General features: G+C 43.2%; 1 protein-coding gene across 2 annotated transcripts in view; it reads left to right on the forward strand.

Moving 5' to 3' along the window:
- pag1 (phosphoprotein membrane anchor with glycosphingolipid microdomains 1) overlaps positions 1 to 27,345 on the forward strand; it is a 61,494-nt gene that overhangs the window by 6,890 nt on the left and 27,259 nt on the right. The window contains exon 2 of one of the 2 annotated variants that reach the window (XM_085346084.1): positions 11,457 to 11,493. The exons of the other annotated variant lie outside the window; for it this stretch is intronic. The gene's annotated coding sequence lies outside the window, so the exon portion shown is untranslated. The remainder of the gene's footprint in view (positions 1 to 11,456; positions 11,494 to 27,345) is intronic. 2 annotated transcript variants of the gene reach the window in all.

Here is a 27,345-nt window from a genome sequence, read left to right on the forward strand (position 1 = left end):
CCAGCCTAAAAACGTACAATTAGAACAGTGGACGTTCGATCAGAGTTTCAAATAATCTCCTGGTTTGTTCACCTTTAAAACCAAATAAAGTTTTGTATGCCTACAAATCTGTCTCCATGACAGCCTTGCTACCTCATAAAAAATCCACAGCAGGCAGACCTTGAGTTGGTCAGGTTGGTGTCACAACTTTAAAACTGAAGAACTCCTCTCCTGCAGTTTTATTCCAGTATGAGTAGATGCCATGTTTCCATCTTTTGAGGCCTCATGCATTTTTCAACCTCACGGAGCGATGCAAGCGACGGGCAGGGGACGGGCGGCAGCGTCCTTTAAGTAATAACAGCAGCGGGATCTGTGGGGAAGTGCGGCTGTGTTTTTGATCACCACTCCAACTCGTAACACCTTCGAGTGTTATGTATGCGTGAACTGTAAACAAGTGGCAACAAATGATTACCAGCATGCTGAGTGTGAAGGGCTGAGGTGAGAGGAGGTGACGGACAGCAGAGATGGGTGAGTGAACGCAGTGCGTGTACCTACTTGGTGTAAAGAGCTGCTGATGCGGCGGGTGTAGACGTGTACGCACACAGTCACACACTGCAGGGCTGGGACGCTATAATGTCGCTCGAAGGGAGCCGCCTCATCTCACGCTCCGCTGGCTGAGGCACTCCAGGGAGGGCGCACACACACACACACACACGTACATGACTTGTATACAAAGGCCTGCATGCACACTCCTACACGCACATACAGAGTCTTATCTATATTCTGTACAGCCTTTTTCATTTTTGCCTTTGTGAGAACAAAATCGTTATATTTTGCAAAGTAATTTTCTGCTTTGTTTCTGCCGTTGTTAAGGAAGAAACACGAAACAACTCGAGCTGATTTAATTTGTGTGAAATTTGAGTCAAGGGTAAGTTCACACCAAATGTGGAAATCAGTAAAAACTTCATATTACCCACAATATTTTTTTCACAGACCATCTTCAAACTTTACAACAGTATACTATACCTGGGGGGAGTACTTAAGTTGACTAAGCATTTTACCTTGACCTTGATCGTTAGCGCCCAAGGTCAAAGATGACCTTGAAAAACAAAATATGAAGAAACTATATCGAGTAATATATCATATGAAAGGGCACGGAGAGGGCTGTACAAGACACTGTTTTTGTAATATGAAGCCCTATGAGGTTACAGGGACACCATAGCAGGCTAACATTGTAATATGTGGTTATAAAAACACCATCAAAATCCAAAGTTTTAGTAAAGCCCTTGGTCTTCAGACAGACCTGCAGTGCTGAGTGCTCTTGTTTTTGCCGTGTTGCCTTAATTTGATAGAGATCGTGGAGACAGACAGGAAAACGGAGAAAAACAAGGACCACAGGTGGGATTCAAACCCATGCTAAGTGCTTTATTAGCTACTTTAGCTTCACTGCACTTACAAGACAGGTGCAAGCGTTAAACATACTGAAATATTTGTCATTTTCTTATTCATCATTTGTCATTTTCTTACCACAAATGGAGTACAACTGGATAACGTGGCACTCCCCCTGCATTGGCCTAAAACCATGCTAGCTGCTGGTTTGTGTGGTCCATTGTTCAACGTCAGGTTTTCGTGGAGAGCTAAAATATCTGTTCACGGCTACTTTACAGCTGGAGCTGAATGAAGCTTATTGGAGATTAAATGAAAAGATAAACCACAAAGAGATGATTATCTGCTGGTTCTCTGATGTCTCCCAGTGTGTTCACAAGTAAAGCTACAAGGTGCACACATGCAGGTGATGTTGTGATGAGGTTTTGTGCTCCACAGGGTGGTTGTTTGCTTCATTTATGTGCAGTCAGGTGACGGATGGGATGGGCAGTGGATTGGTTTTCATCCATCAGCAAAGCCTTCGGGCCATTTTTACGCTTTCTTATTCTTCTCTGTCTGTCTGCCGTTCCCCTGCTCACATCCCTTCTCTTTGTTTCTTTGGCTATGTGCACTACTTTTTCCATCTTTTCTCCAGTCTACTTTTTTTTCTTCTTTCTCCGTCGTCATCTTTTTTTTTTTTGCATACCACTCTTCTTCCTCTTCTCCATATCTCACTCAATCCTATTTTTCTTCAGTTTGCCTGCTTTAAATTCCTCTGTATTTATCGTCTATCCCTTTTGCCTCCCTTTGACGACTTATTTTTCTTTCTTGGCTTCACGCGCGCACACGCACACACACTTACATTGACGGTCTGTTCTGCTTACAATTAAAGCGTACCTCCCTCTTCCCTTTTCCCAAGCAGGCTCATAATAGGAAATGCCCTTGTTATCTCGTCGCGTACCAGCGTTATTAATATAAGCCGCAGACAAACAAGGTGTGGGTACGTGCTCTGCTATGCTCCAGGCTGATATTTCATGGTCAAACCTCTCCAACGGTTTTGTGCTCATCAGCGTGGTAATGGGGCACAGAAAGGTGCCGGACAGATAAGCAAGAAAGGAAAAGGGAGAAATGTGGGAAATGAAGTGAAGTGTGGAGCTCTCCAGGGCGAAATAATAATTCTTGAGTGTGATGTGGAATTTTTGGGGGGTTGATTGGATGGAGACATAGCTGAGTGTGGCGGGAAAAGACTCGAGGGGGTGGGAGCTGGGGGGCAGACTCAAGTTCACAATGTATTAAATGGATGATTGCATGAGTTGGGCTGTATTTAGTTCCACTTTTATGGTTTTATGTGGTGTTATTCTTGTGCAAAAAAGAAGAATTATATTTTATTACAATCTTAACATGATGTGAGATTTCTATTATTTCTATTGTGTACTTGCTTTTTGAATAAGGGCCAGTCTCCGCTCCACAATTCAAGTCAACCAGTGGTGATGGAGATCTTGAAGGGTGACTACATTTCATATTTTGTTTTATTTTATTAAATTAAAAAAAATCCTTCCAACAAAATCTCAGAAAACCCCGTCAAACACACACACCTGCCTTCCTACTCGATGTCCCACATCAACTGTCTGTGAATTGGTTCAGCTTTGAAGGTCTAGATCTTTCCAGAAATATGTTACACCACAGACTGAATTTTGATATTTCACAACCTGAATACTTGAATCAATGGAACAGCCTCACAGTTAGAGGAAAGTTCATCCACTGGGCTAGAAGATTGACTCCAGGCAGCCGGTGCTCATCAACTGTCCAATTTGTTCTCTTTTAAACTAAAACTAAACTTTTTATTATGAGGCACAAAAAAAAAGCCCTAAAACCTCAACATGTTTGTTGCCAAACACTTAGCAAATGTGTTCCCTTGTTTAGTGTCTGTTTACTTTGTTGCTAACAGTAGGTTCACACGGTTTATTTAAAAAGCTGTACCATCCACCCATCTGTCGTAACTGTCTGTCTTCCATTCCTCTTTTGTTGACTTGTTGCCAACTCAGCTAAAAAGCTGCTTTCTGTTCCTTTGAGAGTCAGCACGGCGAGTTGGATTTCAAATAAATCACTTTTTCCTCTTTTCAAATGCACGTGTGAAAATGCTTCATTTACAAGCAGGCTGAATATTGAAACTGCAGCTAACTTCAGCCATTTATGTCTGTGACAGAAATTCTGTGGCATGTAAAACACATTAGATCAGGGATCAAATGACGAGCATAAAACAACAGCGATTAGAGGGCACGTCTTGCAATCCTATTGATCTTTCCTTCATCAGAGAAACAGCCAATATTTGTGAGACAATGTCTGTTTGATCACTGCGTTTCGCTCACCGCCCAAGCAGTAGCAATAAGCAATAAAGGAAGTGATCAGTTCTGACTTCTGTCTTGGCTCAGAGTGTGTAATTGTTTGAGGCTATCATCTGCTACAGAGGATATGAGCAACTATGCATTTTTCTCTTTCAGACTGATTGCAAATGACTGTCTGTCAGCAGGGACTGTATTTGTTAATGGACTTCAGGGCATTATGTCCTCAGAGAGCGTGGGGTGTGTGTATGTGGGGGGATGATAAAGAGCAAGGCAAATATTGTTTGTGTGGTTTGGATTGAGTGCAACAGTGTGCAACGTGAGAATTGCTAGAAGGTCTGAAAAGGATGCAATTAAAGCCATTAGTTATTTTTCCCTCCAATGTTTTCTCTTGAAGAAATTGCTTATTGATATCAAGACATCCAGGGAATTTACTCTCTGTCTCCTTCTGCTTTTTCCACTCCATCCTCCTCCTCCTTCTCTAACCCTTCTCGTGTCCGTGATGAGCTCTTTGAATAGGCTCCCTGTTTGCCTCTGCTGGCTCCTGGCAAATATGCTTCTGTGTCCAGGATGAGACAATGGCAATGATAAGACATAAAGGAAAGAAGAAAGAAGAGAAAGATGCAGAGAGACAGAGTGACACAGACAGAGAATTAGTGCTGAATGAATGAGTAAATAGAACTGGAGGAAAGATGTTGGAGCCAAGTGGAGGGACAAAGAGCTGATTGTCGCAGTAAACTGAGGGGCCTTTCAGTTCCTGGACAGTTGGTCCCTGATGTTTGTCTTAGATTCTCTGAGGAGAAGTTACAGGATTCAGCAGGTCCACTCGGTTGGTAGTTTAATTCTATGGTACTTGTTAAGAAAAAGTAACTTTTGATATGTTTTTTTTATTATTATTACAAAATGTCTCAGATGTGAGTGCCATCACAAGTCTGTGAGTTCTTTCCTGCTACTGATTCTATTACCATCACTTAATCCTGGTTTATTTTCATAACTCAGCGCTGTGGTTCTTATAAAGCGCTTTTCTACTCAACTTGAGCAGTCAAAGCAATTTATACAATACACTTCATTCACTTATTCACATGCAAGCACTTTACTTCTACTCTTAGGCGCTTTCTATCTAATATTAACACCCATTCATTTTCTAATAAGTGTATTGGATTTAGTATCTTTCATGCAGACTGGTGCAGCCAGGGTTTGAACCAACAACTTTCTGATTAGTAACTTACTGTAATTCAAGTTTTATTTGTGTACCGCTAAATCACCTCAATGTGCTTTATAATGCACGGTAATGACATTACAATAATACAAAGATAACCCCAACAATCTGACGATCCCCTATGAGCAAGGACTTAGCGACAGTGGGAAGGAAAAACTTGCTTTTAACAGGAAGAAACCTCTGGTAGAAACAGGACAAAACACTGTGGAAGAGAGCCAGAGATCAATAAAAAATAATGTTTAAATGCAAAGTGGTGTGTAAAGACATGACCTGCACAACATTCTGAGAAGCTGTGATTTTTGATAATGATGATGATGATGATGCGCCACACGCTACACCTAAAAGCTCGCAGAAGGTATCTGCCCGTGCATGCCTGGACATGTCTGTGTTGCAAGCATCAGTTGCATGGCGCGGTGCAACATGAAACTATAGCGACGCAGATTCAATTCATCATGAACCTCATAGTAATGATATTATTTGAATGCATTAGTAAGAAAAAGAGCTAAAAATAGCCTCCATGGGAGAGCTTTCGCCCATCACTTTGGCTGTCATCTATCACTGATATCATCAACCATCATCACAACGCTTTATCAAAATTAATTTTTGTCTTTTTATTGGAAGATTTTGTGTGATTGGGTTAAACATCGTTAGGATTTTATAGAAGAATAGGAAACCTGTTTGATGTTGAAGTGTTATTTTGGTTGTGCGAATCAGCTGTTTGCACTGGAAATGTTTTCAATAATTTGAATAATAAGTCCTTCAGTTGTTAATAGTTCTAAGGTAACCTCGACCCAAATCGTTGTTATCTTGAAAACTTTTAAGCAAACTGTGTATTTCAATCACAAGACATGAAGCTGAGTATAAAACCAAAATCAGTGGTCATGTGCAACAACTTGACAGTTGACAGTTTGCTGATCATTTACTTGTGCAATTTTTTTTTCTTCTATAGATCAGTGACATTGCAAAGACAGCATGCTTGGCCTAGGGAGTAGCACTTAAAAAAAATCCCAGCAAAGCTTAAACGCTTGGGCTGCGTTGCAGAAGCAGCGCTTTTTCTTCAGACAGTGGAAGTAGAAGTTTTGACAAGAGCAGGAAAAAGAAGGAGGGGAAGATGAAAGCAGTGTACCTTCTAGCTCCTGGTAAAGGAAGTGATCTGAGTGCCAGTGAGAGGCAAAGAGAGGAATAGATGTGGGATGTGAGCTTGAAAAAAGGCAAGGAGACCCACCACAGCAGGGTGCTCTGCTGAGCTGCGCTAAAGAGCAACATGAAAAAGGTTTTGAACTTGAGCCAGGCCCCTTAGCTATACAGATACTGAGGGACTGAGGAGAGGAGAAAAAAAAAGAGAGGAAACGATGGGAGGATAGGAAAGTTTAAGAAAAGGGAGGATTAGACAGGAGGGGTGAAGATGAAAAGAGTTGCAAGTACTGAAGAGGAAAGAGGAAAATGGGCGCGGAGAGGACGGCAAAGAGGCGAAAAAGATGAAACCTGGGTAGAGACGTAAAGGAAAGTGCTTTCCACAGTCTTCTTTCAACTTGACAGAGTACGGGATGAAGCTGTGGAATGAGAAGTAATTTCTAAAACAGAACAACAATTCTCCAGGGGACACCGTTCCTGTAAGAAAAAACGAAACCTACAACCACTCTTAAACAAAGGAGGGAATTCAAACATGAAGACTCCCTTTGGGATAACAGTGGAAATTTATTAGAGGGTGCAATTTAGGTGGAGCTTTGCGTATGACTCATTCAGAAATGAATTCAAGAGTGTTCGCTGATCCAGAGGAATTTAGGAATGAAAGACTATAGCTGGGGATAAGAGCCAGTGGCAACTCTCAGATGGGCCAAACGAGACAGATTTGCTAGACATAACAATTCTTATAAATTTCTAGCACACTGATGAAAATGTTTTCAGTCTGACGTTGTCCTTCTGGAAAATTTTCCTAATCCTGAAGTGAGGCTCCAACCTTTTATAGCTTGTAGAGATTTAGTCAGTGTACAGAGGAGCTGGTGGTGAAAAACTGGTAGACAGAACAAAGCAAGTACCAGAACTGTACATGACCCGGTTGAACCTCAACTTTTGATCAGACTGGAATATAATAGGAGTTCAATCCCTCCATCCATCCATCCATCCATCCATCCATCCATCCATGTCCGTCCATCCAGGTTGTCAGAGGAGCAGTCTAGGCAGAGAAATCCAGGAATACCACAGCGTTCCTGAGAGTTTTAGTGTCTCCAGTGTTTCCTGGGTCTGCTTTGAGGCCTTCTAGGCTTATGTAGATGCCTGAACCACATCAACTGGCTCCTTTTAGTGTGAAGGAGCTGCTGGTCTACTCACTTTGGCTTGATAAAACTTCTCAATCTGTTGTTAAGGGTGAGTCCAGCTACCCTGCAGAAGAAGCTCATTTTCACTGCTTGTATCTACCATCTCATTATTATTTGGTCACTATGCAGAGTTCGACCGGTCGATGGGTAATTTGTCTCTCTTCCCCACACCAGACTAGCACAGCGCTGGTACAGATACGAAACCTGTCACTTCTCTTCACTTGGGAAAATTCCTTTTCTGCTGAAAAAGGGGGGCGTGCCGACTCTGGGTCAGAGACAGGTCTCTTTATGTGATCGATATTCCTTTTTGTACAACGTTACATCCTTTGGTTTATACTATCCTATCCTTTTAGTCATCAACCTTACCTTACTTTTGTGTAGTCTGCTTGTGTCTTTTCGTTGGTTCTGCAAGTCTCTGGAGGGATAAAATACCATTATTTCAATGAACATTTCCTCGTAAGGTGCTAAAGTGCTGTCTAACACCTTGGATTCAAAACCTCCCTCAGGTTCAGTTCAGTTGATATCTAGTGAAGATGACTGTGCATGATTGTTATGCTGGAAGAAACCAGTCCAGCAAGGATAGAAAGGTTTAACCGAGTTTAAAGGTGAGCACTCGGCACAGCTCAGCATAGTTTGCAGTGATATGAAACAAACCAGCTAAATGTGCCTACAGGGTATCAAAGCCACCAGATGTAAAGGTCAAGCATTCAGGCCTGTCCTAATTTTTGGGTGTACACCACACTTCCATTCACCCATTTGTTGTGAATACCATAAAGTACAACTTATCTGATCATATCACCTTTTTTTCCATATCAGTATTTATGGTGTTTCCCCTACTGAGCTCTCAAATGTGCAGTCGTCTTTGTAATGTGCAATAAAAATGACCCTCTTTGTCTAGTTGTTGAAGTTGTTGTTGTTACTGCTGACAGTGTGATCACATCTGATGCCGACCTGTAATAGTGCACAAGAATCACGGTCATTTACTGTGTGCCGTTGACCACGATGTCTTTCTGAGACCAATCTTTACTCCCGTTGAAGCCATCTGGAAAGCTCTGGTGACTGAAACTCTCCATTTGTGCCCCCGCATTGAACTTACTTTGACCTTTTTCTCCTGCCATCTGAACCTTTTCTCATTTCCCAAATTGCACTTTCTCAATTCCTTTCCTTGACTCACGAGAGACCCTAGAGTAAGACAGAAACCTGTGGATAGAAGAGTCGAGACAGATGATGAGACAGACTTGTTTTGTAGTTGTGTAGTTTGACACAGCGACATCGATTTATGATCTCAGGTGTAAAAGTGTTTAAGACATTTTTTATGTTTTGTACTCAGGGTCACACTTAATTATGGGGCGATCGTGGCTCAAGAGTTGGGAGTTCGCCTTGTAATCGGAAGGTTGCCGGTTCGAGCCCCGGCTTGGACAGTCTCGGTCGTTGTGTCCTTGGGCAAGACACTTCACCCGTTGCCTCAGAGGGCCTGGTGGCGCCAGTGTCCGGCAGAAACCTGTGGATAGAAGAGTCAAGGCAGATGATGATGTCAGTGCGCCCCAGGGTGGCTGTGGCTACAACGTAGCTTGCCATCACCAGTATGTGAATGGGTGGATGACTGGTTGTGTAAAGTGCTTTGGGGTCCTTAGGGACTAGTAAAAGCGCTATACAAATACAAACCATTTACCATTTAATTAGTGTGACACACACGTGTCGTGAAGAGCAGAAAGTTTGACTACCTTAAAAACGCTAATAGTTGTTCAAAGAGCAGTCCTCCAATCAGTTCGGATGTCCCAGCTGTGTGCCACGCCTCTTTTATGAGCTGAACGTAAAAACTCTGTGTAGTAATACAGGCTTGCTGTATTCTGTGCTCCAGATGCATTTTAGCAATTTAGACATCCTTTAACAGAGCATACTAAGGGCAGGGGACACAAGGAAAGCACAAATTAGTGAAATGAGTAACAGCATTTTATTTTTTATGTAAGATATTACAATTTATGGATGTGGATGCTTCTGCATTTGTTGTGTTTCTCCGCTTATTTATTCAGGATTTTACTTTAGGTTTCAGTCACACAGGCTTAGAGAACCGTTGGCAACCTCTTGGGAACCTGTGGTTGCTAAGGAAAATTTGTATTCCCCAACCAGTTGGAGAGTGGTTGCTGGAGGTTGCAGGCTAACACTGGGTGATACTGATCACAAAGAAGGCACTGCACCCAAAAAACCTCCTTATGATTTACCACCTCCACAGTGCTGCAGTTCCCCTTAATTTGTGTGTAAGATGGAGGCTTGTCAGCAAAAACTCAGCAACTACAACAATGTTACAAAAGGCACAGCTTTTACTTTGAAGATGAACGTTTAATGTTTCCAATTTGCATTCAAAACTTCAAGTTCCGCAGCCACTTAGCTAGTTTTCAGTGTTTGCATCTTCCATTCTAGCAATAAGTGACTGCAGCAGTCTGCTTGCAACCAATGCAATCACAGGGAGGTTATCAGTGCAGCACCACATACCTCTTTACCGTAACTGACAGTAACCTTCATTAATCACTTGCAAACTGGTTGGGGAAGATTCATTTTCCCCTAGCAACCAGGTGTTGCCAGGGAGTCATTGACTTCTCTCTAGACCTGTGTGATTTGGACTTATGCAATAAATTTCACAGCAGCTGCCATCAACCTCCAGCAACCACTCACCAACCGGTTGGGGAATATAAATTTTACCAAGAAACCGGTGATCTCTAGGCATTAATACTTTAATTCACCTCTCTCCATGTCATCATCTCTAAAAGTTACAGAGAGTATCGTGTTGCCGTTTGACCGCAAAGGTCACTAAAATAATCTGCTTACTAATCTGCCCCTACAGCTATTTTATTTACATCCTCCCTTCATTCCCTTCATGCCATTGTGTTCAGCTTCTGCATTGTTTGTCAGATTTAAATAAATGTTCAGAGATTTGTTTCCTCCTAACCTGTCACTACCAGTAAGAAAGAATGTGACATGGTCTGTTTTGTTTTTTAAAGCAGCTATGTCGGTTTCGATAAAGAGCAAGCTGCGGTGGCTCCTTCAGCAGGAGAGACGCAGGACGGGACGATTCACACTATAATTAGTCACTTTCCATCATTGATCCTATACACATCATTATAAATATGCTATATATATGTATGTATATGTATGGGTATGTACATGTACACGGTATATGAGACAGAGAGAGAAAGAGAAACTCAAGAGCTCAAAAACAGGTCATTAACTGGGAATTTAAAAGCCTGACTCAGAGCAACAAATGAAGCTGGGACATTAGCTTCTTTTCAGCCACGTTTTTAGACTCTTGTCATCTACACAATACCTCATAAAATAACAACGCTAGTAGGGTTTGGCTTCTGAACACATATTTCTGGCTCTGTGCCTGTGGGTGTAGGTTACTCTTTGATTTTGAAATCCTGTAAATGTTTTGTTTTTATAGCATTCTAGACGATATAAAGGGGGCTGGAAGTAGACTAGAAGCTGGTATTGGAATGATTGAAGGTACGTGGCGCGCAGTTAGACCTCCTTTTCCCTCCAAATATTTTGAGCATACAAAGACACAGTAACTAATCACTCAGACAGCGTGGTTGTGGCCTCTCATTAAACAGGCTGTAACAGTGAAAGGAACACTATTAATGACTCTGCAATACTTGTTACACACACAGTTCTTTCAGACTTAATGGCAGAATATCTGTAAGCTCTGTAGTTGTGCTGGATACGGGTGCTTGCGACGCAATATCAGTTAATAGGTGCAGGTGAGCGCTGTGCTTTCCTATATTCTGTCAGTAAACAGAAGCTGCATGAGCTTAACCCCCCTGCTGCGTTCCCCCAACAATACAGACGCTGTTCCAGAAACTTCACATCCCATTTGCTCTGATGTCTGCGCTGCCGCCTCACACAGGAGCTTTTTCAGCACTTTCTCCCCCCTGCTCCTGTTATGTTGCATCCACTAAGGGCTGGAAGCGAGCATATAACACATTATCCAATATAGCAGGGTTATCCCCCTCGTGCTTCCCTAACTTGACGTTGTCAACCGAGCATGCTCAGATTCGATCAACAAGAATTTGCGAGGAGGCCATTCGAGTGGATGTTGAATCCCTGCGTGAATCACACAGTGTGCTTGCTCTTTTCCTGAGCTCTCTGCATATTCTGGGGTTATTTTTCCTTATTATGTTACCGGCAGACGTGTGCGTTGACTCTCAAACACGGTCTTCTCTTGTTTTTGTTTTACAGGTGATGAATGACGAGACTCATCCATTTCTCTCTTGAGGTAGGATATTAACTGTTTCAGTTACTCAGTCATTCGAAGAATGGTAAGCCCTGCCAATTAGCAGACTTCTCGCTAACCCCTCTACCTCCCTACCTCCACCCTTCCCACACGGTGCAGGCAAAGAATCTGTGTGAATGCTCAGAGACGGAGACATTAGACTCTTTCCTGCAAAAAGTTTTCCCCAAAAATGTTTTTTTTATGTGTGGATGTGCAAAGTTTGACAGCTTTAATAATTCAAACCAGAATGCGTGACATGAGCATGTCTCTGTCTCTATCAATTCAACTTAACAAATGCCATCATCATTAATATTGTGGATGTATTAAGCCAGGAAAAACATGCTATGCTGCTAAGCAGGATATCGCTTATGTATAATGTCTCTATTCCTGCTTTACACTGTGTGTGATTGCATGCAAATGCGAATAGATGAAGTATGATGGTAATATTGTATGTATATGCTGGAGGTTCCTGTCTTTGTGTTCCTATTGTGTGTGGTTGTATGCAGATCTGAAAAGTTCTGCATTATCAGCCTCTTGGCAACAAGCAAGCGGAGTTCTGGTCTGTCTGTTTGTTGCTGAGGCCCTGTCGCCCCGGGTTACAGGGTTGCTAGGGAATAGACGGACAGACTGGCATCACCAAAGTGCCAGCGCGGCATGTGGGGTGCTCCACATCTCTGGTCTGCTCTTTTTGTTTGATATGTTCCCTTTTGTCTTATATCAGAGAGGCTGTAAATTAATTTTGCCAGGTGAAAAGCAGCGATAGGATCGCTTTTCTGACCACGTCATACAAACTAAGAAGCTTTCTTGTGCTGGGCTTTTAGGATTTTAAGGTCACTTTAGCCACCAGCACTTTCAGTGCGATAAATCGGGTCCAGGACCTTTGGTAGTTACATTTTCTTTGGATTTCTTTTTTTGTTTTGTTTTTTTTTGGCTTTGATTATCCATTTCTGCGCAAGTCTAAAACATCTCAAACTGCTCCTATATTTATCAGGGTGTCACAAGAAATTAAAATTCAGTCGATTGTGATTATTATAACATCATCACTTTCAAAGCAGCCACTGAGATCGAGATGGAGAGCCTACAACGAGAATGAGATCTGAAACTACCACAGGGCCTACCGGTGCGTTAGTCAGCTGAGATGGAAGTACAGCCGTTGCCATTCTAGCCCCTGAGGCTCATATCGTTAACTACTGCTACTTAGCAATGCTGCTAGAGATATATATGTAATACAGAAGCTAAATTCTCCCTTCTAAATAGACTAGGTTAGAATAGGCTGACCGCATTTCTCTAGCACCTTTCATTTAGCTTCAACCTTCTGCTTTTTTGCTCATTGCTAAGCTGCAAGCTGTTGCACCGCAGTTTTCTTTTTCATCCGCACATAAGATGCTGCTTTTCTCCCTCTGCTAGGATCATCTTAAAGATTTCTTAAAGTACGTGTGTGTTGCACCATTATTTCGACATCTTGTAGAATTGTCTCCTTTTGAGCGTGATGCAACCCGATTTCAAAATCAGGTGAGATTATTTTTTTAAACTCCTCTAAACTGAGCTGATAAGTCCCCAGCAGGTGCTTCTCAAAAACCCACTCCACCAACCGAGTCCAGCACCGAGCCATGTGGGGGATTAGGAAGCAGTTTTGTGCGCTCGCTGTATAAACAGGGTGTGTTCTGTCCTCACTTCCCCAACTGGTGCCTTTTCTTTTAACAATTAGCAGACGAGGAATCATAAATGCATCGGGAATGGAGATCCTGTTTGTTTCCAGGAATAGTGTTGTCATGGTGACGGAGGCACGTCTTTGTGCGCTGCGAATCACAGAAATAGTTGTGTCATGCTTTTACTGTAAAGTGCACGAGTTAACATGATGCTGATCATGTAATCGTCAAGATAATCTCTGTGCATGGTTGATGGTTGTAAAATACGTGTGTGTCACAGTGTGTGTGTGTGTGTGTGTGTGTGTGTCATATAAAGAGAGTGGGAGAGAGAGGAAAGAAGTGGAGGTTTGAGGCGCCAGCAAAGAGGATATGTCTGGCAGCTGTGTCATTTTGCAGAGTAAAGGATTATGGGAGAATTACAACGAATGAGCAGGATGACCAACACACACACACACACACCCCACGCGTACACACATAACTTTGCTTCTATATTGTGTGTGTATCTGTGATTTAGAGAGCCAGCGAAACTTCATTGCTCAGTTGCAGTCAGTGACTCGTTCCTGCGGCATTCAAAGCAACTGGTACCTCTTTAGTCACAGTCTACCTGGTGACAGACACAAACAACACAAAAGCCTTTACTACACAACATGAGTGTTGCTTCATGAAAGCCTTCTTTTGATTACACCAAATGTTAGCAGCATTTAATGTTTTGTCCTGGAGATAAACCCTGCATAGAGAGTTGTTTACTTAGGTAAGCCTCACAGATACTGACCAAGCTGCCTGTGTTTGCACATGACAGATAATTGAATGCACGTCATATTGTGGCTAAACATAGGTTTAAACCTTCTAATAATTACATAATTACTATGTAGTTACTCGTGACTTATCATAGGATTATGCTAATGCTCTTCTAGTGACCTGTAACTCTCACGACGTTCATACGTTCTGCTCTTTGCAGATTTGTCATGCGGCCAACCCCGCACTTAGACATAAACACACACGCCCCAGACACACGCCGCTGACGTACAAAGCCAGCCAGTCGTCTGGGATTATCGATATGTATTGCGTCTGCGGGAGCATGTACGCGCTTGTGGATGTGTCATCTCTCATGCGCCACAGCGTCACACTTCAAAGTTGCTTTATATCCTCTGGAGCGTCTCCCCGAGTGTCTCTGAGGCCGTCGATGCGCATTGTCATTTTTATAGCCTGTTATTGGGAAACGCTGCTTTGGTGCAAGGCAGCGTGCCAGGCGATAATAAGACCCGGGGAGAGTGTTGTTTTTTTCGACCTCTGAACATAAGATGGGATGTTAACAAGCTATTCTTGATCCCTGGTTGTTTGTTATGCAGCGTGCATGTTCACACATATGTGACTGCACACGGGGTGTAGTACTTGATTACATCACTCAGCTGATCCCTGCGGAGGAGAATTTTTCCTTCCATCCAATTGTGAATGTTTTTGTTTCATATATAAATCTTAGGAGACTTAAATGTGTCATACTATGTTTAACTGATGAAGATTTTTTCACATAACACACAATACTATGCAAAAGTCTTCTGACCTATGAATAGCGAAGGCACCTGCCTCAAAGAGCTGGTGTAATGTCTACACGTCACAGACAATTTACCAAAGAACCAATTTTAAATAGTATCTTTAGTCACCTTGTTATTAGCAGCCTGTCACGAAACACACTATGTTCCTATTCCTTTAGTTGAATCTATGAAAATGATAAAGATCCACAGTTTGACAGATAGAAAAGAGAATTCTTTGCACCAACACGGTGACTTTCAGAGTGATATTCTGAATTCTCGGCACAGTGTGTCCTTAAAAAACTGGAGAAGTGGAGGACAAAAGAAGAAGTGTCAGGCTTTAAAAAAACTATCTAGGCAGATCAACAGTATCTGACATTCCTGTGAGATCTGGACATTTAGTTGATCTGAAATAGTCTCAGTGGAAGGGTGGCTGTCAAGAAGCAATTCTTAAAGAAGGAAAACCGGTATTCCAAATTACAAGAACTGGACTGAAGATCACCATCTGTGTGTACGGAAGAGGTCTGAAACTGTAAAACACGGTGGAGGCTGTCATGGTTTGGGGCTGGAACAATGTCTGATTGGCAACAGCTTAATTTTTCAGCATGACAATGATCCCAAACACACTGCCTGTGCATTAAAAGCATACCTAGGTAGAAAAAAATGCACAGTGGGATTGACCTCCCCAGAGCCCGGACCTCGAGATTATTGAAGCAGCGTGGGATCATTTTGATAGAAAATGAAACAAAAGTTAGCCAACATCAAAAAAAGATCTTTAAAAGTCCTTCAGGAAGCCAAAGAGAGTTGTTAAAATTGTACAAACTCCGTATGTTTGCACGTTTCAATAAATCACTCCACCTCACTCGTATTTCTCTCCAAATATAAAGAACGAGTATATTGGTATATTGAAAACATTAATGTTCTGAAGTACAAACTGCACTTTTTTTGTTTTGCATTCATTCTTAATGTCCATTGTGGATTTTTTCCGTTGTTTAAAGGACTGTAACTAATTGCATTATTGTCATTACCTATTATTATTTTTCCAGTTCAGTTCAATAATTTAGTCTGTGTAAGGCTAGACGCTGACAGATGTTTAGCCATTAAAGCTGAGAATAACACTTGCAGATAGCATATTCAGTATTTAATGGTAGTCACTTTTATTCAAACAGCACATTTAAAAAGGAGTCGATGTAGATGGAGTAACATTATAAAAACATACAGAACAGAAAGCACAAGTTTAAAAATAGAAAGATATAATAACCACATTAAGATAACACCAAATAGCTCATAAGAAATCATTTTAAAAAGATTAAAATGGGAAAAACCCATGAAAGTTTAATGACAGTCAACAGTAAGACGGGTGGCTCATGGACTAGTGAGTGCAGTTGCATCTCCGGCGGCGCCTCTTCGTGGGTCACTGGTTTAATGAATCTCATTTTCTTGCGTGTTCGAGTCCAGGTTGTAACATATGTCACACATCAGTTTCCACTCGAGGACTTCCTCGTCTTTGCTTTGACTTCAAACTTCAAAATCAATAAAATCCACATTCCCTCAGAAACGGTGTCACGCTCCAGTCACTAAATCTCCGAATCAGGCCACGGAGCTCATTACCAAACCATCATGTGGACCAACAGCTCAATGTGTCAACCAGTTATTCAGTCATCACGAGTTTGTCTGTGTTCACTTGTGTTTTTCTAAGTGTGTAAAGCATCCAGTGTTTTTCTTGCAGCTTTAAAGTCTACACTTTCCTTCGAGGGGCGTTATAGATTGAGGTGCTCAGCAGCTCAGTAGTCAGTTCATCTTTGAAGATCAGCTGGTGGCCTTTTGGAATAACTCCAGACATCTGTTCTAACTTCTTTTACCTTAAGAGAGCTTGACATGAAAGGCCTCTCAGCTGGACGCTTTTACTAATGCAGGCTGGATAATTTAATGGTCCTCGATGACCATGCAGTAAAGGCCTTTATTACCATAGGATGTGTGTTGTTTTATCATGTTGCTTACTTCTCCAGTCTCCTTTTAATTAGTGCTAAATAGGAACCAGTGAAAAGGGAGCTTTTAAGTAAACCTTAAACATTACACACTGTAAGTCTGCCATGTTTTTCCACTCCAGATGAACTGTTTAAAGTTAAAAATAGGTTTTACTTTCCCTGCCTTCATGCGATCGTCTCCGCCTTTTGTATTTCCTCAGATGTTGTTCCTTGTTCCTCACCCTTGAGGTTTTTTTTTCTTTTTAAAAACAAATGTGTCAGCACTTTCATAGCAGACAAAACACTCTATAAAAAGGACATGAAAGCTGAAATGAAAACATGGTTTCCCTCCTTGCTAAAGAAGGAATCTCCAGTTTTAAACAATAAGGAATCCACCCTTTCGCAGGCGGGCGACTTCAAACGCTTGCCGGGTTGTTGTGGATTTTTTTTAAAGGCAGTTGTGGCTCATTTAGCCACAACAACACGGGCTCCAGCTGGCTGTTTGTTAGCGGCCTTGCAGCAGAACAATAACTGTCGCGGCCACATGCACGGGGGGCGGGGCGGTGGCTAACGCCACTCGGCTAAACAGCAGGAATAGCCACCGAGCAAGGCCACGAGCAGTTAAAACACAGGAAATTAGCCACTGTTTACTTTCGCTTGCCTACATTCGCTCCTACTAATTAATTGCACAGAGCCCCCTGGTGGATTTCAGGTCTCAAAGGAAGGAGCTCTGAGTGTCACTGTTGCACGTTTTATTGTTTATGATGCTGTTGAAATGAAGCAAGCAGTATTTGACCCATTTGTGGCCCCCAGGACTGCTGGTGTGCTGCTGCATTAGCCCTACAGTAATCCCCCGGCGACCCAGAAAGTCATTTCTGGAGCAGGTGGTTATGTGGGCCATAGGACTAATAACAGCAGCGGTGTCATATGGCTGAGAAGGTGTTAAAACCAGGAAGGGTTCATAAAGAAAGCTTCAAATTTTGACGGCTGACCACTACACTCTAATTACAGCTGCCTCTTGTGTGTATATAGTTTGTGTGTAGGCGAGATTACGAGAGCTCTTCTTCTAAGACCATAACTCTGCAACACTTTGCACAGAGGGTGTTTGCTGCAATGAAAGGATGAAGGTCGACACATTTCCCAGCATGCATTTGCATTCCTGGAGCCTCTCATGGGATTTTTTTTTCTTTTTTGGAGGGATGTGTGCGGATGAAAGGGGTAAACCAGAAGGACAAACTGCACTGCTCTCTGGGGCATCTTTTTCCAGCTGAGGCCGTCATCTCACGGCCTCTGATGCAGAGAAAAGGATGTGTGATTTCATTTTGCGTGGGTGGCCTGTTTACATTCCAGGCATTCCTCACGGGAATCCCTCTCTCTGTTTCTTCGGATCCTGTGCTGGAGCGCCTGGGAAGGCATTGGCGTCTGTGATATTCTCAGAGGTCTCTCTGGAAAACATTTGGAAAGTGAAGCCCTACTTACACACAACCGAGCGCACATCCCGATGGACTCTTTAACTGAATTCTGGGAATGTGGTGTTTATTTGTAGCATAGGGGTTTATTTAAAAATAACATTTGGAATTAAAGTTCTTGATTTGTCATCCTTCCATGCTCGGTCTACTAATGGAGGCTTCTAGGAAAGTATTACACAACAAATTTGTTGTAGGAAGTCAGGGGATTGCAAATGTCATTTTTGTACCCAAAGCAGCTTATCTGCAATCTCGTCTATGGCCTTGTTCACGCTGTTAATTCCTCCTCAAGAGATGATTTTGTGCTCCTTGCTGCGTCAGCTTACGGCAGACTGGGTGCCTTTTCTATCTCCCTCTTAATCTTCAGATCGCATGCTTTCTTTTGAATTGCATTTTCATGGTATTTAGGGTCTTTTGTTTTTAAAGTCTGCAGGAGATAAAGAAATCCAAGAGATGCTTTCGTTCACTCAGCTTCTCTTTAAGGAGATCGTGTTGGCTTTTCTTTAATTGACTTCCTCCTTTGGGAAAACCTTCAGAGCTACACTAAGCATCCTGTCTGTCCTGATAGTCTGGCTTACAATAACTGCTAGACACTCAGGAAGTCATAAAGCTTTAGCACCATACCGTGTCGTATGTATTACGCGTTTCACCCCGGGTGATGTCAACAAGAAATAAAATCTCCATCAGCAGCACTGGTGGGGTCAGGGCGATGTAGAGTGGTTCTGTTGTGCAGTGTGTTAAGTCTCCAGGGCACTGCTAATGGTCTAATATGAGTTGGCGGTCAGGAGCGTTGAGAGGTCGTTTACAAACGCTGTATTGTAAGGGCTCTTGATTTTAAGGGGCACTCGAGAGGAGTGTGCATTCTGACGTCTGTGCGCGCAGAGGAGTTTGCACAAGTCTTAGAACTTTAACTTCTGCACATTCTCCCACTTACCACTATTTTATTGAGTCACAAAGCTTCAGACTAGCTCACCTTTATCAGGTACAAAACAATTTTCATATTATCACCCACACACAATTTTACAAACGTTTACTTCAGGTAGCATTCGATCATCCATCAATTAGGGAATATTACCTGGTGAACATGTCAGGTGTGCTAAAAATCAACATCAGCTTAGTGATAAAACATCCACACGTCCTCTAAAAGAAAGAACTAGTCAAGTCATTTTCCGTTCCACATACCAGGAGAAACCTGGATACATCACTACATAAATAAAAGATGTAATGTGTAACTGCCCCTCAGAAAAAATGGTGTCCGTTAAGCCCCACCTTTGGCTTTGTTTTTTAGATCATTCTGAGCACCTGTGGCAGAAAACTATCACAGCTGAGTAGATAAACAATAAGTGCTTCATTTGGTATAAAAATATCCATCCATCTTCATATTCAAGTCAAGTTGCAGGTGGACGGAAACGTTCCCAGCTGTCATAGGACTAAAGGCAGGGTAGACCCTGGAAGGACAGACAACCATTCATGCTGACACTCAGCAGACAATTAACCTGACCCGTGCATCTCTTTGGACTGCTAGAGTACGTGGAGACAACCCACACAAGCATAGAGAAACCGGCCTCACAGGATCTTCTTCCTGTGAGGCAAGAAGGTGTCTGCATCACCGTGCTAAAAACATACATTTAATATTCTTTTTTCTCCATAATAATTATCATCAAAATTTGTTGGCCTCCCTAAACAGATACTGCCGTGATTTCGAGTTAAGGTACAGTTTATACGGCCTGATTTGACTTAAAGTCTGCAGGCTCTGCATTCCTATATGAAGCACCGCCCTGAGGCAAAGTAAGAAAGGTGTGGGAGGTGTAGTTTTGTAAGCTAGGGACCCTCCACTAAGCAGTTCTGATGGTATAAAACAGGTTTTTCCTCCACGTTTCACCTTTCTATGTCCGTACACGTCTGTGAATAATATCAGTGAGTGTCACCTCTGTGTGTGTCCTGCTCTCTGCTCACATCACATCTTGCCACATTATCCACCCACTGCGGCAGGGTGGATTTGCCACTGGCCACCTCAGCTTCCTTGAAAGTGTCAGAGTGTGAAGGTGCCTCACTTGCATTTTCCTCTCGGCCGGCTGCCCGCACACTGAGCGCGCTCTAATATATTCTTTCTCATCACTCACTCCTCTCTGCCTCCACCTCGTTCTGTCACGCTGATGTCTGCCACTTGCTAATTGGTTCATCTCTATTCCAATGACTCTGTGTGCGTGACCATTTTCGGTGTATTTTTTGAGTCTAAATTCCCGAGTGTGGCTTTGTGTGTGTGTGTGTGTGTGTGTGTGTGTGTGTGTGTGTGTGTGTGTGTGTGTGTGTGTGTGTGTGTGTGACTGACAGCAGATTTTCTGCCACCAGCCGGCATCCTGTTTACTGCTCTGATGCACATTCAGCTGGTTCATTTGGTTTTCAGCCCTCCCTGGGGACACACAGAGCCGCCCCCATTAACTGATTTGAGAAGGGCTGTGGCAGCCACTGCTGCTTTGTAAATAAATATTCTACCATGTTACATATTTATTATACACGCTTTGGCCCTCTAGTTCATGTAGCTGAGCAATAGTGTGTTGACGACACAGGGTTCAGCAGTGGGATTATGCAGTTTTTGGCTTCAGTTGTGCCTGTTACGTTCAGAGCATAATTAAGTCTCTGCTGGAGGCTGCAGGCAGCCTGCTGCAGCTACCTAGGTTAGAAATATTGGTAAGTAAAAGTGTTTTAAAACCTCAAAGTCTCAACAAAGGTTCCTGTTTTGATTACACTGTGCATATTTTATAAAGTTTCATTGTGAGTAGTGTATTAAAGAGCTTCACGGGGCCTACAAACACCCTGTCATCATCATCTCCTCAACCGGTTCGTAGACAAGCGGCATCATGTTAAACGCTCAGCAGGTAGCTGTGTCTCAGTCTTTTGACTGAATTACAAACAGATTTCACAACAGCAGTTGTCTCAAGGTGGGGCGATCGTGGCTTGTGGGACGATCGTGGCTCAAGAGTTGGGAGTTCGCCTTGTAATCGCAAGGTTGCCGGTTCGAGCCCCGGCTCGGACAGTCTCGGTCCTTGTGTCCTTGGGCAAGACACTTCACCCGTTGCCTACTGGTGGTGGTCAGAGGGCCTGGTGGCGCCAGTGTCCGGCAGCCTCGCCTCTGTCAGTGCGCCCCAGGGTGGCTGTGGCTACAATGTAGCTGCCATCACCAATGGGTGGATGACTGGATATGTAAAGCGCTTTGGGGTCCTTAGGGACTAGTAAAAGCGCTATATAAATACAGGCCATTTAATATTGTAAGGTAAGCACTTTGGCGACAATGGAAAGGAAGAACTTCCTTTTAACAGGAAGAAACCTCCGGCAGTGTCAGGTTGAAAGTGTATGTTTACCATAAAGACTCAAGAGTCACAAGTGAATAAGCATATTTCCCAAAAGTCAAAAAATATAGACTTTGTTAACAAAAACAATAATTTTGTGCATATTCTCTCCATATCTGCTTTTGATTTTCCTACTCTCTGTTTGGAAGTCCCCTCTCCGCTCACCGCTATGAAAAATGGAATAACCTCTGGTCTGTGAAATGAGAAATCAAATGGAATTGTGAAAACGGTGAAGGCAGAGCTTCATCTGTGCTGTTGCAATCTTCGTGTGTTGCTCAGGCGTGTGCTGCTTGAATTTAACCAGAAATCTGAAGATAGCCGTCTGAAGGTTGCCACGTCTTGCAGCATCCTACCCCCCTGCTTGGCATGGGGGGTAGGATGGGGGTTGCCATTTGTTTCCACCCCCCACTCCCCACCTGCCGGCTGCTCCTGATTGTAGATGTGCCCTTTGAGTTCCTGCAGGCTTCCATATTTTACCATATCTTTATGGTCCAGCTAGAAGACGTGTTGAATATGCGATGGCGAGCTCCAAAGAGGGACGAGGCTTCTGAAAGTGCAGCCGAAAAGGTTTAACTGCAGATTGTTAAAAGCCAGGGTTGACAAATGGGACTGAGATTGGACAAGAGCAGGGATATAAATGGCAGGAAACTGGGGGGGAAAAAGACAAAACATAGGATGTGGAAGAGGGGGTAAAACCAGCAGAGCCGGAAAGGGTTGGATAAGGCTCGTACGTGCATTTGTGTGAAAATTACCAGCCTGTTAAAGCATGTCTGAAAAATGTGTTGCTCTTAAAGGTCAGAGGCCATGACAGCACGCCTCCTAGTACTCCTTTCAAAGCGCACACGTACACCAATTAGCAAATCAGACTTTCTACTTAAGCCCCAATGTGTTATAGAAGCCTTTCGAGAGGCTCAGACCCACCCCACCACCACCAATGGCACCGTCTGGGTCATCTAATAAACCCGCCCCTGCTGTTGTCCGAGCCTCGTAAAGATGGATCACATTTCCATTTCAGTCGCAGGCGCACACCTCCGTTAATCCTTTTTTTGGCCTGTGTCTTTTGTCCAAAAGGGTTGGTGTCACAAGGGGAGATAAATGAAGTGGCATGTGGCAATTTTCAGAGCAGAAGCAGCGGCAGCTTCGGAGGGTGGTTTCAAGGCTTTGAAGAAGAAAGAATTACATCTGTGGCTGCTCGCATCTCTGACAGTGAAAATGTGCGTCTGGGTTGTCCATGTGTCACCTCAGTGTGATAAATGTGCATGGGTTTGTGTGTGCGCACGTTCGCCGGAGCGAGAACAGGCATCTGTTGCATATCATTAGCAGCTTTTAGAATGAATTACCTCAGTGGATTTCCCCCACACACACACACACACACACACACACACACACACACACACACACACACACACACACACACACACACACACACACACACACACACACACACAGAGCACCCTTCATCCTATTCCATCCACCCTGATAATCCCTTTATCTTGGCAGCTATTCAACACATAAAGGGCCAATGCCACTGAATAATGATGCGGTCATATCTACTCCTCGCTCGCCCCCGGTGATAATCTTCATCTGGGGATGACAGTGATGGAGAAATTTTATGCATGCGGTCGTTCGGAGTTGAATAAATCTGATTTCCTAATTTCTGGGCCGGGAGCAGGAGTCAAAACAAGCCACGGCACATGTTTGCACACACAAAAACAGGCACACTTTACAGCCCACATCCAGGCTGTCCCTCCTCAAATTCCCAGAGTTCAATCCCCCCACCCTCCTTCTGCCCCTCCAGCCCACCGTCAGTGTTTGCCAAGAAGGTCACTTACGATGTGAGTGACAATCCCTGAAATCGTTAAAACAATCCATCTCCTTTTTTTCTTTTCATTAAAGGCAGCATGCCTCCATTTACATATTTGGATGACACGCCCGGCTGGTTTGTTTAATTGCTGTAAGCTGGTCGGCTGCACAATTACTAAAGTTGTTTTTGTGCTTCAGCATCTTATTATTAGGCGTGCAGCGCCGCCGACACCGAGCTAATCAATTTGAAACAACGGCAGACGTCTTTAATGCCCGAGCGGGGATAATAAAAGTTGCTTTGTCGAGGCGCGCGTGGAGGCTTGTGGTGCAGATCGTAGCTTGCTTCTTGAAATTTCAGTTTGCTTTTTCCTGCAGAGAAGCAAAAAAACCACAAGCACGCGTTTGTCACATTCAGAGGGGAGTTTAGGGCAGCAGACAGTTACAGTATATGTTGTAGATAGGTGATGTTTTTGACAGCAAGAGTACACTTCTGCTTTTCAGCGGAGGGAGTGTGTGTGTGTGAGAGAAAAACAGTGGAAAGCTAAAGATTAATCGCAAGTAGGAGGAGGCAACTGAGCGAGGTCGAGAAAGCTGTTCACCATGAGGAGGAAAGAAGGGAAGGAAAGGGAGGAAACGAAGCAGAAGTGAAATCGAGATGCTTGCAGTATTTGTGAGTGAATATTCTTTTAATAGTTTGTGTTTTCCGTGCTGCACACAGACAAACATTGTTGAGGTTAATTGAACAAACGCTCACGGACTCAAGTCCTAATGATTTACATGCAGAGCAGCTGCCTGGGGCTTTGGCAAGAAAAGGAGAAGAAGAAGATAAAGGAGCAGATAAAGTAAGAAGAAGGGGAGGATAGTCTACCTCTGATGGCAAAAATGTGTGAATTTTGCTCAGGATACAGTTTGTGAACCTGAGATCTTCCCTTTGCCGCAAAGAAAACATGTTTTGTTAGCTCCCAGAATGCCAGAGGTTATCCAGCCAGGCAATCAAATCAATGCTTATTGCCCATCCAATTAGAGCCCGGCAGCTTCTGGTTCAGCTGCATTTCCGAGTGCGTTTGAAAGAAATCTCCCTGGGCCTCTAAAAAGACTTTGGGGTCACCACGGAAAACTGGCACAGGAAGGCAGGAAATGTGGCTTTTCCCATGGGGTAGTGTGACATTAAGTGGAGGCAGATTTTACAGACGCGCACGCATGTTTACACAATCCTCGCACATATGCCCAGAGCCTCTGTGTACTGCAGTGGCTCCGCGAGGTCAGGACAGGTCAGGGAAAAGCTTTGGGAGAGAGAAGATGTGTCATTTCTGGTGAAAGCTTAAGACACATGTTGCTGTTTCTGTAGCCCTGCAGCTGTTTGGGATTCAGGAAGAAGGGAGTTGGCAGTGAACTGTTAAAATTAGCCCCCTTTTTTCTTAAGATTCTGTATAAGAAAGTTAAAAAAGAAGATACATGTGTAAATGTAACCCTGTGGACTTAGACGATGTAAGATTGGTTGGTTTTGCACCTTTGTGCATTTCCTTTAATCTCTTTGGATCATTACAAAACGTTTACATGCTTCATATTTCACTTACATGTCCCCGGTGGGAAATGATTGTGAATGCTACCGCCAGCAGATATAGTTACTGCAGCTTGTAAGAAGGAGGGTCGTCATCTTGTGGGTGAATCTATAACAAATACACACGCACGCACGCAAATTTGTAATATGAGAGAGAGAAAATGAGGCAGCCTTGCTAAATTATGCAGTTTCAATTTCCCCATTTAGGGAGGATAGATCAATTTCTCAGACTAAAACCATTAACCCTTAGGATGGCTGGTGTTGCCATGGCAACACTCTTATGTCTCTTGATCGCAAGCACCTGTTTTCATGGGGACGCACCATTGCTTTGGCTCATGCGGGCGTATGCAGTGATCAGTGAGTTAGACTGTGCGAGGCCTGGATTGCACGCACGCACACACACACACACACGCCACACACACACACACACACACACACACACACACACACACACACACACACACACACACACACACACACACACTCACTTTCCTGAACTGAAACTTGACGGTTTCTTCAGTTGCAGTGATGGATTTGAGTAAGCAGATCCTGCAGCACCTGCAGGCGTTTCTGTGCATGTGTGCGTGCATTTAATTGCATTGTCTCAGTCAGGGGCAGGGTCCCTTGTTGCACTGCATCCTGTCGGGGAGTTGTATTTCATCTACCCTCTCTGGGGATGGGTGTGTGTGTGTGTCACAGTGAACTACTGCTTGCCTATGCGGTCTTTCTGCTTTTTCTCGCCATGTATTTTTGTCTCGGCTTTTATTTTACTCCTCCCCCTTCTTTATTTCTTCTAGTAGCTGTGGTTTTTCTACATCTTTTTCTTTTTTCTACACCGTACACTTGTTTTGCTTCTTTTTCCCTTTTTCATCTTCAATTCTTAACCCTTGACATCAGTCCCCCATCCTTCTCCTCCCCTCCCCCATCTATCTCACCCCCTCCACCGAGCAAATGGCCCTCCGGTCAAGTCACAAGATGCTCAGTAGTGTGTTTGGATTTCATGGAGCATTTTTTTTTCTGCTTTGACACAGCCTGCAGGAGTGTCTGCATGCATCTCTGTGTTTATCATGATAATGCTGCCTATGTGTGCTTCTGTATACTAATGTGTGTGTGCGTGCATGCAAATGTCATTTGCACTGATTGGGAAGACTAGGAGGTCATCAGTTTCCCTTAACCATGTCCACATTACTCTGATGCTATTATGCCAGCAAAGGGAGGCATTGCAAGCATATTGCTGCTTTCCACTTTATCGAGATGGCTTTAGAGCACATTTGGTAAACACAGTATTTCAGGGGTGAGACAAAAGAAGCATGGCAATGTCGCATCACATCCTCTTAGAGCTGAATAATCGATACACTGGCACGAAGTATCGACGTTTTTTATTAAATCATGAAGGCGCTCCAAAGGGATTCGACTTAGCAGAGTCTCTGTGACTCCTCTTATCAGTGCTTATCAAGTGAATGAGGATGGCATGAACTGAAAGTAAGCGAGGACAAAACTCACACGGGAAAAAAACGTGGACAGCAAGTCAGAGCAAATCAAATGCCCAGATTACTGAAGTGGACTAACATTAATGCACAGACAGTGTATTATACAGCAGGAATGGAATGAGAAATATTTATGTTTATTGCTTAATGACATTTTAAGTGCCTTACACCTACAGCTAATTTAGAGTCATTAATTACACGTAGGACCTGGAGGAAAACCATACAGTTGCATAACTTTACATAGAAAAGCTCCAGCTGCTACTTTTGGGTGAAGAATCCCTTTTTTTGAGTGTGTCTGTATACCACGTTTAGCTCAGACTTGCAGCATAAATCAAGTTCAGATCATGTTCTAGCCATCAGTTTTTATTTGGAACGGGCCACAGACCACCTCCTTCAAAGTGTGACTACCGTGTTCACGTCTGCACAGTTAAAACAGTTTGATTTAAATCACTGCCATGTGCCAGATGTTTAAAAAAAATGTTTATGTTAATTATTATGTTTTGCAGTATTTGCATAGCGTTACTTACCTCTAGCAACGTCTATTAGCTGTGAAAGCTACCGGTGATCATAATCTGGTGTGACTGCTCCATGAAATTAAAGTTTGGATGGCAGGAGGAGGGCGTGTGGCACTATGCAGGCGGACGTGCAAGGCAGCATTCAGCATGTTTAAAAGCTATTATGTGGCAGCCTGTTCATATCAGATTAGAGTCTGTGGGTAGCAAACACAGATGTCAGTAAATCTGAGTAAAATGCAGCCTTTGTTTTTTCCCGTGCAAATGTGCTGCACGAAGCACAGACGTTAAGGGTAATTTCTAAATCACATGAAGTCCCCTGGGGATACTAATCCTGTAGGAATGGGGCTTTACTCTGTGATTCCCACACCAACTGTATTCTCGTGGTTAAAATATATATATATATATCTTTGGATTATGTTTAGCCCCTGCCCCAAAGTGCATTGTTGTAATCCTACTGGTCAGAAAGGTCACCGAAAATTATCATCTTTTTTATATACTCCTATTGTAAAGATGGATTCTGCATAATGA

The sequence above is a fragment of the Diplotaxodon limnothrissa genome, linkage group LG22, assembly GCF_057381915.1.
Source record: "Diplotaxodon limnothrissa isolate DT_005_m linkage group LG22, D_limnothrissa_male_GT1.1, whole genome shotgun sequence".
Taxonomy (NCBI): Eukaryota; Metazoa; Chordata; class Actinopteri; order Cichliformes; family Cichlidae; genus Diplotaxodon; species Diplotaxodon limnothrissa.